Source organism: Anomalospiza imberbis, chromosome 1 (assembly GCF_031753505.1).
Source record: "Anomalospiza imberbis isolate Cuckoo-Finch-1a 21T00152 chromosome 1, ASM3175350v1, whole genome shotgun sequence".
NCBI classification, from domain to species: domain Eukaryota; kingdom Metazoa; phylum Chordata; class Aves; order Passeriformes; family Viduidae; genus Anomalospiza; species Anomalospiza imberbis.
In genome coordinates, this window is record NC_089681.1 from 84,222,581 (window position 1) to 84,241,589 (window position 19,009).

Below are 19,009 nucleotides of genomic sequence, written 5' to 3' on the forward strand. Positions count from 1 at the left end.
GGTTTGCTCACCACTCAGTGAGCAAGTCCTAGAGGTGAGACTCCATGAGGACTCGGTTTTCTAGGAAAATAATTTAAAAGCTTGAAAATACTGTTCATAAAATGATGAGATTTTTAATGTGTTCCTGAGCAAGCATCACCTGTTGATTTTTGGAAGAAGTAGCCAGGTATTTTGACAATCCCAACATGTATTTCTCAGTCTATTCAGGCATCTAGATGACTTTAAAAATCTATCCCTACACTTCAGTGCTATGTGGGAGTTAAAACTTAGATAGATATGTCTGTTGACCTTTTCCTGAAAACTCTAAAACTCAGCAATGCTTTTTTTATATTGGTTTTCAAAACCTGAAGTTCTGTGAAGAAGTAAAAAGGAAAAGGAAGTGAAAAAATCTTAACCTCAAGTGTAAAGCTGAAAGATCATAGAAATCCTTAATGACGTGGCCAGCAGCTCTTTAATGTCACCTAAGTGTGACATACCTAGTCTAAATTTGACCATTTATGGGCAATCTTATGGTTCAGTTGTGTTCCTTGAAAGATGGAAATAACCCTTCACAAATTCAGGATTGTATTGTCACATGTATTAATTCAAAGTTCTCATTCCTTGAGCATTTATGATGCTTTACATAAGAATTATTTGTTTCTGCAAATGTTCCTGCCCTAAACTTATGAGGATTTGTGACAGCATAAAATGAGTAAAACAATATAGAAAATGTGCATTTACATAATATATTATTGAATTCCTTTTGATATTAACATTTACTTGATCCTAGTAGTCAATAGTATAGTATAGCCCAAGCTTTGAAAGATGAGCTTAGAGTGGGAAAGCAGCACAAACAGCATTTTCTTCACTGTCCTGCCACATGCTGCTAAATACATGCTTCTTTTGCCTGCCTTCCCAGCCAGGAGCGTCTCAGTATATGGGAAATATCACAGTAACAAGAACATACAGAACAATCCTCTCTCTGGGTGCAAACCCTATGCTGTGCTCCCAGAAAAAGCTTTTCATGTTTGTTAACTTGCTACTCAGCAGCAATTGGGAAATGAGAGATGCTGTATAGGGAGACCCCTCCTTCGGTTTATTCCTGTAAAGAAAAAATGATGAGGATGAGAGTCATGTTCCTCCACGTGCCTCAAGGTGTCAGATATACTGGGGCATTGCAGTCAAACTGGTGTGTTTACAGCAGATCAAAGGGGTGAAATGAAGGCTGCTGAACCAAACCCCCACCTGCTGCTGGCACGTTGGCTGTGCACGTTGTCAGGCTTTACACTCGGCAGTGTGGGATCGATACTAATGCAGCAACATGGTGGCTGTTGTGCTCAGCTTCTGTTTTCAGATAACCTTCAGCATGTGAGGAGTTGTTTCTTTCTGTCCTTGTGAATCTTAGAATATAATATAATAGAATCATAGAGTGGCTTTTGTTGGCAGGGACCTTAAATATCATCTAGTTTCAACCCCACTGCCATATGCAGGGACACTTTCCACTAAACCAGGTTGCTCCATCCAACCTGACCTTGAACACTTCCAGGGATGGGTCATCCACAACTTGTCTGGACAATCTGTTGCAGTGCTTTGTCACCCTCTCAGTAAAGAGCTTTCCCCTAGTATCTAAGCTTTAAACCTGCTCTCTTTCAGTTTGAAGCCATTGCCCCTTCTCCAATCAGTACATGCTCTTGTGAAAAGTCCCTCTCCATCTGTCTTGTAGCTCCCTTCAGGTACCGGAGACTGCAATTAGGTCACCCTAACTCTAGGCTGAAAAAATCACAGTTCTCTTAGGCGTTACTCATAGCAGAGGTGTTCCATCCCTGTGGTCATCTTCATGGCCCTCCTTTGGACTTGCTCCAACAGTTCCACGTCCTTCCTGTGTTGGGACCCCAGAGCTGGTAGCAGTGTTCCAGGTGGGGTCTCACCAGAGCAGAGGGGCAGAATCCCCTCCCTGGCCCTGCTGCCCATGCTGCTTTGGATGCAGCCCAGGACACATTTGGCTTTCTGGGCTGGGAGTGCCCATGGCAGGGTCATGTCCAACCTCTCAGCCACCAGCACCCCCAAGTCCTTCTCATCAGGGCTGCTCTCAATCAGTTAATCGCCCAGCCTGTGTCACTACTAGGGTTGCCCTGACCCAGGAGCAGCACATTGCACCTGGTCTTGTTAAACCACGAGGTTCCCATGGGCTAGCTTCTTGAGCTTGTCCAAGTCCTTCTGGGCTGGCATGCCATCCTTCAGGTGTGCACCACCAAGCTTGGTGTCATCTGCAAACTTGCTGAGGGTGCGCTTGATCCCACTGACAATGTCATCAGTGAATATATTAAACAGTAGTGGTCCCAATACTGACCCCTAAGGGACTCTACTTTTCACTGATGTCCTTCAGGACTCTGGGCCATTGACCACAACCCTCTGGATGCAACTGGAAAACCAATTCATTATCCACCTAACAGTCCACCTGTTGAATCCATCTCTCTCCAATTTAGAGATGAATTCTGGTTAGCTACATCTACCAAAAAAGAAATCTAAATTGGACCCAGGATCTGTATGGGCACTGGCCCAGAGGAGGGCCTGGATCTCCTCACCTGTTTCCTTTTACTTCTGGCTATGATGTTCCTGTTTCTTGATCGGTGCTCCAGAGGAGACTATGCAGTGGAAATTCAAGATGGAAGATGTTTTACTTTGTGTCGGATAGAAAAGTTGCAGCTATGGTCTGCCACTGTGCTGGTAGTTTTATTGGCTATATTGACAATTCTATCCCTGTTCTACTTGTTCTCAGCCCTGGAGAGGATATACCTCTTAATCCTTTGGGTCCACTTCATTCCCAAATTTCTCCAGGTACCTTTATATTCTTTCCTTGTAGCTTATATCTGTTTAAGCATTTTTGTCTAATTGACTTGGGAATAAATTAAATCAAGGTTTCATTTTCTCAGTCTTCCATTCTGCCTTTTTTTTTTTAGCCGTGTGGGATTTGTTCCTTTTCCTTATGTGTTTTCTCCATCAGCATGTTGTTGCTTTTTGCTTAAAGGATATTTAAGAGGACAGTCCCACTCCTGTCACCCAGATATAATGTGTGTTTCGGACACCAGAACCCGTTTCCATGGTTCTCCTCTCCCCTTGTCTTCCTGCCCCTGTGATAAAAAGGTTTGTTTAGACAGAGCACCAGAATTGTAGTGGTGAAACAATTTTTAGTTTGGCAGTGTGACGGTGTATGGATGATCTAAGGGAAAAGCATGGCTTTGGAATGTGGCTAAGGCACAAGAATCTGTTTCTTAAACTTGACTTCTTGTTTCTCCCACTCCATGAGCTGAGCACATAGCTTGACTCTGTGGCCCACTTTTCCAACATGCAACCTGAGCATAGTGGTAAGGATTCTCATGTTTCACAAGGCTTAGAATGAAAGTGCAAATATAAATGGCTCCCTTTCCAAATGAGAAGGAGGTCCCAATCATCTGATCTTTTTATGGCCAATTTTAGATCCTACCGTGGCCAATTTTGTGACATTAAAAACCATTGAATTTAGGTTTATTTTTACTATGAGATCGAAGTCACATCATGAATTGTAGGGAGATGCATGAAAAGTCAGGTGTAGTTCTTGCCCTGGAGTACTGTGAAGTTAACAATATTGGTTTTTGAAAAAAATTGGCTATTATTCCAAATTGTGGAAAAACTGTTAATGGATCATTTCTAGAGTTCTTTGGAATGAAGCTTGCTAAGGACAGTCTCAGGCTGTCTTCTGTAGTCAAGCAAACTTCTTATTAAGAAAACGAATAGGAGTTTATTGAAATTATTAGATTGGAGTCATCAGGTCTTTTTGGGTAGTCCTTCAATTCCTCTCCCCACAGTGCCTGAAGCCATACTTAAGTTTCATGAATCTACATACTCAGAGAGAGAAATGAGATTATTGTGCTAAGGATCACTGTCTCCATAGAACACAAAGATAACTTACACCCATACACGTACTCTGAGATGAATATGCATAAAGAAAGAAGAGATGATGGCTTTCTGTAAATTAGTGTAGCTTAATTGAAGTCAATCAAACTGCTAATTTGATTTAGTCAAACAGTACTAATTTATACCAGCAGCTGAGATTTTGGCCCTTACTGGTTTAATTTCATACTAATCTGTTTATAGCTTTCAAATATATGGAGCCAGTTGATTGCTAAACTGTTTATTGGGTGTGGTTCCAGGATTACAACAGTAATTATTTTACTGAAACCCTTTATTTTCAAAAATGCATGCTTCAGATTTACATAATAGGACTAGACAATGACTAAGGGGCAAATTATACAAAGATTATTGCATGCACTTACGCATGTGTTATGTTTTTATGACTCAGAATGGAGCTTGTTTGTGTTCCACCTTTGGACAGAGGTCTCTTTGTGGCAGGGGGGAACAACATTGTAGAGTACAGAATTACAAAAGAGTCTCAGCCCGTGGAATTCTGTGCCAAGACACGATGCTAGACGATAAAATATTACTTAAGTGTGAAGGTGGGGGACTTGATTATGAAATGCCAAACGGTTTTCCACGGCTTTGCTCCCTGCATGTGGTGTTTATTGCATCCTTAGAGGCCTTCAGTGCTAATCTTCACTGCAAAACACTTCTCTTTGCTACCTGGTATCAAGTGCTGGCACAGGGGCATTCAGAGTGGTATTTTGGGTGATGTTTGCCTGGAATTACCCACTCCCAATGCCTCCCCCCATGGCAGAGGATGGTGTTGATAAGGGCAGTGGCATGGTGCTTTGAAATGTGGTTCTTCCTCATCTTCCTTTGGTGTGCTCCAGAGAATAGTTTGCATCCATTTGATCCTCAGGAAAGCTGCCAGCAATCTTGTCTGAAGAACCATTGCAGCAAGGAGAGTTTCAGCCCAGCACAGTTCCCAGTGCCTGCATTGGGATCGATGGATCCTGCTGCTCCGCCCTGTGTGGTCCTCCCCTTTCCCATGGAGCCCTGTCAGCCAGTGAGTAGCTACTGGGTTTGATGGGTGCTGAGGGTGGGAGGACACTTCAGAGTAGGTTTGATACTTGAATGAACCTGTTCAGCCCGTTTGTTGGTGGGATCTGCAGTCTGAAGGTGGAAGGCTTTAGACTCTCATCTTTTGAGCTGTGCAGCTTCTCTCCTGGCTTCTTGGTGTTTACAATAGTTACCTTAATGACGCAGACCATCATCTCTGTGCTGTTATCGAGCACGCAAAATGTTTGTTGGAGAGTTCAGGACTGTAAGATCTGCTTTCTTGCAAGCCAGAAAAGAAATTAATGAAAACATCGCTCTAATAATCCCCATCCCTGACCTCTTTAATGCATCCTCAAAACTAAATGCGTATAAATAATCACCTGGGTTTTGTAAACAGAGCTAAGTAGAAAGATACAACCCACTTTGGGTTCACCAACTCTGACAGCACTTCTTCAAAAAAGATGTGTCGGTGAACCAACTTACTGTAACTCTTACAAGTTTGCAAAATGACCTCAATCTTCACAAATGCTTGTTAAAGGATTTTCTAAAAAGAGCAGCAACACCTGGAGACTCATTTATCACTGTCTCTGCCTACTGGCAATCCCACCTACACACTGAAGAATGACTGCTAACATAATATTTATGCAATAAACCAGATGAAATGTCTAAAAAGAAAAGTCCTCTGTAGGGATGGTAGAGATTAAAGAAGTATTTGAAGTCATTGGTTATTTTTGCTGCTTGATAAACAGGGAAGATTCTTTTGGTTTCATGGCATAGTTCTCTTAAAAAGAGAAAACTTCTTGGTATTCATTCTGACACAGGAAGGCCACCTAAGACTGAGAAGATTTTCCTGTTATGAAAAAGGTTCTTTTTTTTCCTCATCTTCATGGCTATAAACCATGGTTTCATCTTCTGTAACTCTACTATGGAGCAGGGCTACTGAAAATTTCTTGAAGCCATTTGTTGTCTCTCGAGCCTCTTCAATAATATGCAAAGGTATCCACCATGCAAATACCAGCCTCATAAATCCTGAAGACCTTAAACTTCTCTAACTGAAAAATGGTGTGAAGACTCCAATTAAGACCCAGGTGTTTAACGTGTCCAGTAACAGAGGTGCAAGCCTTCTAGGGGAATCAAAGCCGCAGGAAGAACTGAAGCCCTGGAGGTACATTTAGTAAGCACAGGCTCAGCCTGAAACCTACAGAACTGAGTGAAATGATCTTGTGTTAACTTCAGTCAGTCCAGTAGCTTTGATTAAAAGTGGCAGTTGGTTTTGTAGAATACTTCTTTCTGCTTGCAAGCATAAGGCATCTCTCCCTAGGATTCTCTCTCTCCTGTTCAGTGGCCCTGTGCTTTGAAATTCAGGAATGTTCACGGAACCCAAATTTTATCTTAAATCTCTGGGTCATCAACCCAGGGAATTCTTAAACAATGAGCCTGTTAGTACAAATATACAGTAGCTATGTTGGTCAGTTGGTATAAATGAAGAGGACTATCACCTAAGATGATGTTGGTCAGTCTAGGATAAAAGGGACTTTCTCTTCAGATCTAGGAAGCTAACCCCCACAGGACTAGCACTTTAAAATCATGTGTGATGATTCTGTTGGGTCATACATTCATGCCCAGTGCAAGTATATGGACTGTACAAAGGAGGAGCAATTTGTACGCAAATGGTCAGCAAAAAGTAACTGTCAGGGCAGAGGGAACAGCCTCCAAATATGAGCTGAGGGACAAAATCCTCATGGAATAGTTTGTGACAGAACCCATAGCAGCTATGCAAGTATGTTGTAGTCAGCAAAAGCACTTACTGATGGCATGATCCTTCTTCTGTATGTATCTTCTCCCTGCCCAACAGCTTTGTTCAAAATGAACAAAAAGACCCCAATAAAACTAAAAGCACAATAACAAAAGCAAACAAAGAAATCTCCCAGGACACACAGAAGTAACATGCTAGGTCTCTGCATCAAGGTTTTGACTAGGGGTAGTTTGCCCTTCAGTTGTGTTGCTCTAGCATTGTTTGTTAATGAAGAACACCACCAAGTCATCAGCTGATGTAAGTGTCTTGGAAATACTTCTCCAGAATAAAACCTTGCAGCTTGTAGTGGATCACATGTGTGAACATGAGCTGGGAATGCTGTTTGAAACAGGAATACAGCTGACAAGGCACGTGAAGTAATCCTGCTTCACTCAATGCTGATAAGGCATCAGCTGGAGCACTGGAACTGATTTTGGGCTGTGCATTCCTAATAGGATGTGAGTTAATTGGAGAGAATCCAAAGTGAAAAAGGGGATTATCAGAAATCTGCATAATCCAATGATAAGAGAATAAATGAATTGGGGATTTCCACCCAAAGAATGGAGGATCTCAAAGCGGGGGAGAGAAAGTTTAATAAGGGTCCTCAAACATATGAAAAGCTCTGGCAAAGAGAGACTAATCAAATATAATTTTATCTACTATAATCCTATGCTGTTATTGTTCATATCAGGCTCTAATTGCATTTTGTTAAATGGTAGAGTAGATATTTAGGAATACTTCGTAACAATAAGGATAGTGATTACCTGGAGTAGTAGCAGAGTTTCTGTAAGTGGAAAGAAATAGTTTAGAAAAGGTGGGTAAATATCTTTGAAGAAGGATGTAAGAGCAGATGCTTTTGCCTAGGAGCAGCAAAATGAAGAAGTTTGTTAGGTTGGTTTTAGTGCTGTTTTTGCTATTATTTTATGGGAAAGCAAAACAGCAGCACCGATAACAAGACTGCTAAAGGCTTATGATGATTTGTGCAAATTTTAAGATGCATTTCTAACACAGTGCCATGTTTACAGACAGCTTCATCATCATATTATGGGATGGCAATCCACACAGTCCTCTCTCTGATATACCCAGCAGTCTAGGGGCCAGTGAAGGAGGAGTATCACCGGGTGGTGCCTGGCACAGCACAGAAGATGTGGTTTGGGTTAGTCTCAGTATGTTGTAGCTCAGCCAGTTTTGTCTAGATCATCTCCATGTGGTGTAATTTAAGGGATTTTCTTTTTCCTTGTAAGAAAATAGATAAGGATTGGATTGAAACTGGTGGAGAAGAGATTGACTAGATACTGGCCATGTGTTGTGCATGAAATGCTACTTGCGAGTGCTACTAGGAACTTGTGTGAACTGCATAGAACCATCAAATCAATGCTTAGTGTCAGCAAATAATTGAAATGCAGAACCTGAAACTAAACAGCCTTAGAAACTTACCTTCGCTTCTTTTTTATTGCACTATTAGGGCTAAGGAGTGGAAGAAAAATGTGGTAAAAGTCAGGTTTTGATTAAAACAGGAAGAATTGAAAATATACTGTAAAAAAAGGTTTAATAGAAATCTATTAGAGTTTTCAGTTTCAGATAACAACAGCAAATCACCTGAACATGGAAAATGTTATGTCATAGTCCTCAGGAAGTGCAGGGGCAGGTACTCCAGTGTACCCTATCATACACTGGAGTTCAAGTTTTTGGACAAATGTTTCTGCCCTGTGATGAACTACTATGTGCCAATAGAAAGTGAGACCATCAGGTGTTACCAGAGAGGGAGCCTGGCCAGCCAGTCTCATTGATAAAGGAGAATGCACACATGTACCAGGAAGTATAACCATTAAGCTCTAAGTCACGGAGTCAGAATCTTTAGTGTTCAGACATAAGTTGGGAGTTTTTTGAAAGATATTATTTCCTGTAAGGAAAACAATTCTCTGGCCAGCTCTAATAGATAAGAAAAAGTGAAGATAATGTGGCTGGTTTGTAGGGCAAAAGGCTTCTCCTGCATGTCTGGCCCATTGTTTTTCTTTGGGAGACAGTAAAATGGGCACAGTGCTGCACAGCAGTTGTCAACTGTTCTGTTTATCTTGAAAAACACACAGGGGTGAGAGTGAGCTGTTAATCTTTTCGAATTTCTAAATCATTCTGTATCATATACTACTGAGAGTGGAAATAACTATGTATCACCTTTAGGCCTCTGCTGTGCTGATGCATTTGCCTGGCCTAACAGAAAATGCCAGATGGGTCACACCCATCACATGGGAACCTGTGGAGGGCTAACCCTGGCCAGCAGCCCAACACTCATCCTGGCTCTTGCTCATTCCTCTCTTCTGTATGATAGGAAGAAAAGAGAAAGAAGGTGAAGAGACTTGTAGATTGAGATAATGTTAAATTAATACAGAAAGAAAAAGCTGAGTGTGCAATCAAAGGAGAGAGAGGAATTAATTCATTACTTCCCATACACTTTCTTCCTGGGAAGCAGTGTCTCAGCACAAGTACCATTTACTTGAGAAGGTAAATGCTGTGATAGCCAAAGACCCCCTACCTCCTCCTTTTCCCTGAACTTTTACATGCTGACCACAGTGTTAGATGTAGGGACTATCCCTTTGTTCATTTGGTGTCCTGTCTACGTTCCCTCCCAAACTTCTGCCCACTCACAGCCCACTTGCTTTGTGGGGAAGAGAGAAAGCTTTGATGCTGTGAGCACAGCCGACACACTGGTGCAGGTGTCAGAGCATGGCACCACAGGAGTAGCTGTGAAGGAAGTTAACTCCATCCCAGCCTGAACCAGAATGGTTACGAAGAAGAATATTGGTCCTTGCAATGTTTGCCATAATGTTTCAGTTGTTTGATACCATATTTACACCTTTTTTTTTTTTTTTTTTTTTTTTTTTTTTTTTTTTTTTTGATGAGGTGTGGGTGGAGAGGCCTTGAATGTGTGTTAAAGATCTAGTCACTAAGAGTTGTGTATACAAAATGTATTTTCAGGAAGCTCCAGATATGATGAAATTACAGAGACAAAAGAAAACTTGCTGCAGAACTTGCCCTTTAAATAAACAGTTGGGAAATGCCAGATATCGAAACACTTGGTTTCTTCAAAGATTAGAATAACTTTTTAAAATTAAAATATTTATTTTGGGTTTTTTTAGTAATAAAACAGTTTGTCTTGCAATTCTCTGCATGCAAAAGGAGAAGGGAGCTTAGTTTTAACCTCAGTTTCTGTAGCAACACTGACAGCTTTTCAAATCACTTGAGCTCTGAACATGATGAAAGACAATTATCCAAAGGGAAGCAAAAGCATTCCAGGAAAGGTGATGTGTATATGCTTCCACCCCTATAGCAGAATGGAGCTCAACTCAGCATTAAACACCAGCAATGTCATAATGTTATCCTCTATAATTAAGTGGTTATGATGCTAAGAGTAAAGATTTACTGTTTTGTTACTGTTTTAGCCTCTCTAAAACAATTTCACTATGGGGCAGAGATGAACCAATTTATCATATTTTGCCAAAAATCAGCAGAAACAGCCATATTTTCCTCAAAAGACAGGTTTTGGCAAAATATCAGGCTTTGGCATTTCAAATGTGTTTTTCTCTCATTTTCCCCCTAACCTTTCTGTGAAGGTAAAGCATATGTTTTAGCTTTTGTCTAGACTTTTTGAAAACCAATTATAAAATAAGAATTTTTAAAATAAAATCTGAGACTTACATATAGAGGGGGGGAAAAAGGCTGGTGTATACTTATGGAGCTAATGCAGGACTTCAGAGTCTCTGCTCTGCCACAGGCGTCCCATGTGAGCTTTGTCAGGAGTTCAATTTTCCTGTGCCTCCGTGCTCAATCTGTAGATGGGATAAGAGCTTTGTTTCCTCACAGTCATCATTACCTGAGTGTTTCATGGGGTGATGACTAGAAAATCTCACTTGTCCCCCTGAAACTGCTACATTGCACAGATACGTAAACAGTGGAAATATTTGAGGACTGTACTCACCTGTGTGACAAAATGGGATCCTTCTTTTAGAGCAACTTCGGGTTGATAATTGGTCTTTTTTTTTTTTCTTTGCATGATTTACAATTTGCAGTAACAACAATGGGTATTGTCAGGCCATTATTTCTGAATGAGGATATAATTTTAATCTCATAATGAAATGATGACAGATAGACATAAACATATAGTAACACATTAAAAATTCCCACAGAATTGTAAGTCAAGTGTCATCTAGAAGAGGCCAGGAGACTGAGCTACCATGTTATTGCAGGCAGACCTGGTAATGACACGGATAATTAAGACTGACTAACTTTATTCATGATATGATTTTTGTTGCAATTGTTGATAAGATTGCCAAAGTTTAAACCACTGGGACTCAAAATTTCTGTGCCAGCTCTTTGGCTAAGATAGAATTTTGTTGTAATTTTTGTAACATTTAGTAAAAAATGATTCAACCATTTCTGAGAATGAAGTAAGGAGGAAAATTCACTGCTTTTGAGCAAAGTCTTGAATCTTAACTTGGAAAGCTGTCTGAGACATATGCATTTAATTGACCTTGTAAGAAGACCAGATAGAAGAACAGGGATGAAGACAACCTGCAATTGGACATGAAGGTTAGAGAGCCTGAAGACAAAAAAATGGAAAGAAAAGTTCTTAAAAATTTGACAGAACCAAACTTGTCATTGTGCTCTTTTATCCTTCAGTAGCTGTATAACTGCTGCAGAGAGATGCCTTGATCAGCTCATACCAAAGACAGCAACCAGCTACCAGTTATCCATAACTCCCTGCGAAACTTGTAAAGGTTGGAGCTGCAGGCTGTAGAAACAGAGCAGATCTGGGGGGCAAAAGTGTTGAAGTTCATATTATGTCTCCAGAAGCACAGCCTGTACAAAGAGAGGAATGTATCAAAAAAATAGAAGTTGCATTGAAAGGATGGAGGGTTGCAAAGTTAAGAGTTGAGGTGTTAGGGCATGTTTGAGAAAGAGTTATCAGTGGAGTGGTGCAGCAGTACTGTGACATAGGTGTGTTCTGAAGTAATTTCTAATCACATGACTGCATGCTATTCTCTTCTAGTGAGTGTCCATCACATGAGACAAGATGTGTAGAGACAAATGGAATTGAATGCTGCCCTGGAGTAGTGCATAAGTCAGTGGCAGTTAAGCTTTAAACATAGGAAAACTTGCAAAAACATGGGAAAAAAAGTGTTTATGAGCAGGGAATGCAACATTAGGGGACAATTTTCAGATGCACCAGTACTTCAGCTCTGATCTATATGATGGATATAGGACAACTCTTCCTTTCTCAAAGGAAAGGTGCTTTATGATTATAAATCCATCAACATTTGGTTGCTGCTTTTTTCTTTTCTTCTCTTAGATGCTCTAATGAAAAATATGATAAAGAAGCCTGTGAATCCATTCATGAATGCTGGTTTAGTGTTGTTCTGAGAGGTTGTGCTGGCAATTCTGGGTGCTGACTGAGGCAGAAGTCCTTGAGAAAATCAGCTACCATGTCACTGCAGAATGCAGACATGCAAGGAAGACTGACATGAATTTGCACAAGGAGCCATTAAGATGTTCTCAATCCTCAATCCTATTCATTTTTGCACCTTCATTTTTTCTTTAATGCATTTTATTGTTCATGGTAGGGAGGTTATGAGAAGTTTTCAACATGGTGCTGTACAATTTAATAAAACTCAAGAAGTTCTCTTCATGGTTAGGATTAATAGAATAATATTAATATAGCCTCAAGTGTGGATTTTCAGCCTGCAAGGGATCCAGCTCTGGCTAAACTCCAGTTTCAATTGCATGTGATGGGGAGGTAGGGAGTGGACTTTTGTAGCGCCTCTACTGATCCCACCTGTTTCATGCAGTGGTTTTGTGTTACATTGTGCCATGTATCAGGTGCCTATTTGGTTGTAATGCACCCACAGGTGGATTCCCATCCATGTATGTGAGATCAGCAAAAAGCCTCACAGAAAGCTTAGGAAAGCCACCCAAAGGGTGTCTTTTTACTCCTTGCCTTTATTACTGCAGCTTGCTCCAATGGCTTGTGCCGTGCACAGTAGAAAAACAGTGCAAGTCAGTCCTGCTCTCAAAGATATTACAATAGAAACAAAGGACAAACAACAACATATGGACATAGATCAGCATATGAAGAGCAGAGGACAGCTGTGGAGAAGGACAATGAGGTAGCCATTGCAAACATAAGGGATCCTCTTAGAAAATGCAACAGAGTGAGAAAGCCCTAAATTACTGGTTTGAAAACTGAGTACAATGATGGGGTCTGGCCTCCTGGGTTAATGGCAGGCAGAGTCTTTCTGCATGAGAGTGATGAGAAATCTCTGGTGAAGATTTCACAGCTGAGGTCTCTGAGAGAAATAACTTCTTTTCCATTTCATTTTAGAATTATTTGATCTTGCTGCAGCAAGAGAAATCCTTCTGTTGGTATAAAACATCTTATAGTGACACTCTTTTTCAGGAGCAGTGATATGACAGACATTGAACACTATTGGTTTTTAGGCAGTGCACCACTGGTTTTTGTTCCAAGAGGAATGAAGTGTTTGCAAAAAGGTGGCAAGCAGGAAAAAAAAAAAAGAAAATATGTGAAAAATATAGATAATGGGTAAGGTACTATGAGAAAAAGGAGTGTGTCAGATCTTCAAAGAGTACCATGTTTTGTGGAAGATTAGCTTCTGGAGGTAACAGAGGTAGAACATTTCATTTTATTTACTTTGATGTCTTTCAGTCATGTAAGAAAATGTTGATTCTTCCCCTTTTAATTTAACCACCTTTGCAAAAAATGCAGGATTAAGTTACAAAAATAAGGTCTATTGTAGTCAAACAAGTTTTGCAGACACAGACATTTATCCAGAAGCTTGCAAAACCTGGAATTGTGAACAATTCATATGTTCTAAGTTAATACCTTTGCAGTATCTCTTTTGCCTTCTGAGTACAGTTTCAATTCCTCTGCATGGTTTTAATGTGATTATCCTTCAGACAGAAAAGTCTCTTTGGTCATTGTCTCAAGTGATGATGAATTTATTTTTTTGACCAATCACCTGCTTTATCTCCTCTGAAATGGTTGTAAGTATTCTAAATAATTTTAATGAGCATTAGCTTTAGCAGTTGGCCCTGAGCCACATGGTTTGTTTGGAGTCTCGGGCCTTTTTCTGTGGTCCCAGCTCTTCCTTTACTGTTTCTCTGTTTTGAATAGCGTGAGTGAATCAGGCCCATGTCAGGTATTAAACACTCAGCACTTACCAATGTCAAGGTGATTTAATTTCCTGTATAATTCTGAGATTGTCATCTTCTTCTGCACCAAGGAGAACTGGCAGGTATTTGTAAATATAATAAATTGAGTTGGCCCTGCTTCTGTTCTGCAGGAATCAGTGGCCAATCTCATGACTTCCACACACCCACATGCTTCTATGGAAAAGTTTGTGTTGTATTTACTTCTGTGTTCCATACATGCAGGCTTTTCTTGAGCAAAGTGGCTTGTACCACCCATCTGCTTGTGGAGTTATCAGAATGACCAGAGCTGCCAAAAGTCATCATTCTCAATCCAATGTGTGTGGACTTGGGGGCTCAAAGAGTGAAACTGAGCACATGGATGAATTGTTTCATAACCAGCCTCAAAATTTTTATGTAGAAGATGGCCAAACTTCCCTTCCTCCTTGCTCAGTGCTTTCTATCTCTGGGTCCTGTTGTACAAGTATTCATTTGTTCCTTTAGCACATTCTTTTGTCAACTTGATGTACACCCTAACTTCTGGAGCACTGCAGAAATTACCTGTTAAAGTGCCTGTAGGAGGAGAGCTGAAGCAAATAGGTTTGTGCTCCTGTTTGAGGCTGAAACAGAAAAGGGTAAAGGGGGGAAGGACATTTAATCAAAATTAGGCCTGATTTTTATAAAATTTTGAAATGTAATTTAATTAATTGTAATGTGAGAGAATGGGAAGTGAGAAAGTATAATTATTTTGTTGAACTTCTTGTGCTTTTAAATTGCTACACCGAATTCTATATATACAATTTTTAGTATAAATTTAAAAAAATTTATCAAATTGGATAAATTTGTCACATTTCCATGACAGGTATAACCAAGATATTATTTTGAATTAGAATCAACTGGAGTAGTCATAGTTGAGCAGATAGTTCAAGAGGTGGGAAGAGAGCCAAACAGAAGGATGGAAGGAGGCACCTCATATGAGGATGCAAGAGAGAAGAGGCAGGGGAATTATGAATTTGTCCATCCACAGCATGGTCTCATGCTTTCCCTAATAACACATGTAATGTGTCTTTGTTTTTCCTTTCGAATACATCATTGCTAACAATAGGATGAATGTGGTATCAGTCAGCAGGATTGGAAGGGGTTTTTTTGCTCACCATGCTTTCCACCAACGCATCTTTGCATATGGCTTATTTTGTTGGAACATGGGGAATGAAACATGCTGGATACAATTCACCCCAACTATAAATCTGGTTGACATTAAGTGATTTACAGCATGGGTGTTCTTAATTCAGTATAGCTACTGGAAGGAAATTATTTGTTTATTTTAGACTTATTTTTCTAAAAAATGCAACAACCTGATCCTGACAGGGGGAGGGAAAGCACGATTCTCTACCCACATAAGTCAAATGCCTGGTTTGGTTTTAGTGGGTACTAACTTGGATTTAATTTCTTATAGGAAGAAATTCCTTGGTAACCTAGGTTTGTTCATTGGTTTGCTCAGAGAAAGGTTTTTTTCAAAAAGAAGTGCTGTCTGCTTTCCTTCTCTAATATGCTCTGCTACATCTCTAAGCAGCTCTTTAATTTCAACCATCTGTTCTTCTGCCACTACATCAACAGACAAGGGGAGGAAATGACTTCAGATTTTCAGCTATATGTATTTTTTGATTAGTATGTCTGTGTAAGCGGCTATTAAAAGCAGGAAGTAACATAGAAATGTAGCAAGATATTAATAAAATTTAACTAGGTCATCAAAAGAGATGAGTTTTGCCTTAGCCACAAAACTACCTAGAAGTCCTATTTCATTTTAGAAGGAAAGAAAAGAAATGCAACTTGCTTCATGAGACATTAATAGCCCATATATGAAGAACGGGTCTAAAGACATTTATTTATACCTAGTAAGGTGGTAGGTACAGCAGAAACTTCAACTGATGTTAGAACATTTCATACATGCTTCTTAGCTTCTGAGAGATTATTTGATTAATATTACCACATTAAATATTATTTTTATTATTTCCATGTACAAGGAAAGTACTTGTGTAGGATCCCATGCTGCCCAGAAGGGGAAAATAAGTGGAATCAAATGAATGTGAGCTCTATGAACTGTTGGGATGTGCAGCAATGCCCGTTGCTTCCTTGGGCAGTCAGCTCTGCTAGCACTTGCTCAGTGCATAGGTCAAGCAATCAAGACTTTTGTTGCACCCCTTGAGTCTCTTCTGACGGCACTAGCTTATAATTTGCACCTACATTTTGAAAATTCATCAGTTCACCTAGTTAGCTTACAGGAGTAATGCATTCAGTGACTATTCTCCTTTATGTACAGCAGGGATGTGTTTGCAAAATCAGCGTTAGAAAGGCTAAGACCTCTTAATCTCAGCCAGATTTCTACCTGGAAATGCAGCGGCCTTTCCTGGTGCTGCATGCCTGCTCTCTGTATTGACTCTAATAGGGATTACAGGTAGTTAGTCTGGGGGACTATATTAGGAAACAAATTTAGGGATTTAAATTATTTTATAAAAACTAAATTTTATTTGGGTTTATTTAAGAAGGTCAAGAGGTTTTCCTACCTGGCCCATGGACCAGCTTACTGTTTGTCATCTATTCCCTTTGAGGAAAATGCGAGTTAAACAACTTCAGTGGTTATTATTGTTAGTGGTCCCTATTAGTCTTGTGAATTCACTGGTTTTGCTCGTAGATCTGTGGGTCCTACAAGAAACGAGAAAGCAGAAGACTGTACTATTTCCCAGTGCCTTACAAAAATCTTTGCAGTGCACTGTGCAGTATTACCTCACTAAGTCTTTGGAGGTGAAGTAAGGTGAACCTCACAGACCAATGACTTGCATACACAATTAAGGTAAAGTGTTTGCAGCCAAAAATAAAGGGTGTCATCTGTGGTGACTAGCACAATATGCCAATATACATGCAGAGTCAGTTTTGGAGGTGAGCAACCATAACAGTTGCTGAAGGCCCTGAAACCTGAGGACATCCCTTCAGGTTGAGTTAAGAAATTATAAGTCATCTAATGTGGGAATGTAAAGAAGGGTAGCCTAGCCTCTGCCTAGAGCCCCGACAGGTAAATGGCTCTGCATAAATGTCTGGATCAATTAAATTGCTTAACAATAACTATTGTGGCATTGCTGCTTTTGTTAGGCTAGAGTCAGTTGTTACAGTAATGAGCATCACATACAGTTTTAAATCCTGACATTATAAATTACCTCTGGTAGCAGCCTCAGGCTTGATCCAAAGTGGGACTTTGATGCTGCAACACTGAGTGTTATATTGCCGAGCTTTTATGTGGCTGGCCCAAGGTAAGCAGACACCTCTCTTAAGTGCCTTGGCCCCATACAGGTATGTGGGAAGAGCGAGGTGCATCAGGATCAAGTGCTCAGCTTTCTATTAGGAAATGCTGAGGATACTGTGGGATCTTCACCAGCACGTAGCTACCTGTTACACCGTTTACTCCAGAAAAAGAGCTTGTCTCTCTCTTCTTCTAAAACATGGCAGAAGAGTAGGTGGGGGTGGCCTTTTGAACAGGAGCCTAGTGATTAAAGCACTCCCCCAGGTTGTGGGAAATCTCTCTCAGTTATTGCTTTTGCCTGAGGGAACTCAAACTCACCTCCCAGAGAGTTTCCTAAATAGTGTGTCTATCTGCTCTCTGCAGTGCAGATACTGACCCTGCTGTGGGATGAAAGAGAACTGAAAGTGAACTAGGATAGAAACCAAAAATAAGATAGTGCTTCCAAGGAGCATAGTGACTTCTCTCTCCAACGGCCATTTCAATCAAAAAGCCTTTGCCGTGCATAAAGTAGGAAGTCGAGTTCAAAATTTTCTTCTCCCTGTTAAGTGAAAAGAAAGGACTTTCCTTTCCAAGTGAAACAACTCCAGTGAGAAATAAAGGAAAGTAGCATGTATTTCAAAGGCTTGGGGGCTTTCAATGTGCATTTAAACTCTCTAGAGCATGGTGGTGGCAGGCAAGTTTCTTGCATGCTAGCAGGGTGATCTGACAATTGAACTAAGAACGATATGATGGCTGTATCTAGAAAGAAAACAGTAGCTTCTACTGTGTGTTATGTGGTGTGTAGGGATGCCCTGCAGACTCTTGATGGATCAAAGCAGTGAGGAAAGAGGAACAGAATAATGACCAATTTTTGGATTTTGCTCAAGTAGATGGGAGATACTCAGTGCTGTTGAGGCTGGAGTGCTTTGTGTCACGTGGAAAAGCAGAGCTACAGGTAACAGCTGAATTGGGGGTTATGGGGCCGCTTGAATGTGAGTGGAACTTAGGCATTTTGGTCCTTTTTGGATCTGTATTCTTGTCCTGCATCTGGTAATTTTAGTTACCTTTACTACTGTGTAAAAAAACCCATAATGTCATGAGTGAATTTGTACCATAATATTTGGGGCACGTAAAGCAGTGTAAGCTAACATTTGTTCATGATGCATTTCTACACACACTTGGAGCAGCCAGTGTTGACAGTGGTAAATGTGAACACAAGTGTTACTAGGTGGACATGTCTTTGGGCAGTCTTAGCAGGATGATTATGTTTGTCTGTAATTCAGTCAGTTCAGAAGCTTTCAGCTCAAAGTCCAATGAAAGTTGTATCAAGCTGATGCTATGAATTTAGCTTTCTATCCTCACCACCTGGCTATGTTAGGGCATTGTCACTTCTTTCAATCCAGTATCTGAATGCAACCTGAGTGAAGGCAATGACATCTCCAAAGAGAACGGGCTGGGCACTCTATGTAATATTGAATAGTGTTATACATAGAACCAAATAGCTAAATCCACACCTTTGTCCCTGTTTGTTGTTATGTGATAACCTTCGCTTCCTAGTGCAGTGGCATTTCACTTCCTAGTGCAGTGGGATTTTGGGAAGTGGAGAAATTTAGATGATGTTACAAATATCAGTGCTACCTGGAAGAAACGTTTTCTAATTTGCAGCAATTTGTACTGATTTGATAAGATGAAGCTTTTAAACAGCCTTTAAAGCATAGCTGACAAACAATCCTTTACAAGTAGGGCTAAGCAAAAATAAGAATGGTTTCTCCTTGTGAAAATTTACACTTAGAGCTGGGGCAAAA

General features: G+C 40.3%; 1 long non-coding RNA gene across 3 annotated transcripts in view; it reads left to right on the forward strand.

Moving 5' to 3' along the window:
* Positions 1 to 19,009, forward strand: part of LOC137478449 (uncharacterized) — a 169,715-nt gene that overhangs the window by 6,096 nt on the left and 144,610 nt on the right. The window contains exon 1 of one of the 3 annotated variants that reach the window (XR_011001579.1): positions 8,861 to 9,232. The exons of 1 other annotated variant lie outside the window; for it this stretch is intronic. This is a non-coding gene — a long non-coding RNA (uncharacterized lncRNA). Of the gene's footprint in view, positions 1 to 8,860; positions 9,233 to 19,009 lie in introns of those variants that run through there. One more of the 3 variants, XR_011001572.1, reaches the window with a different exon arrangement.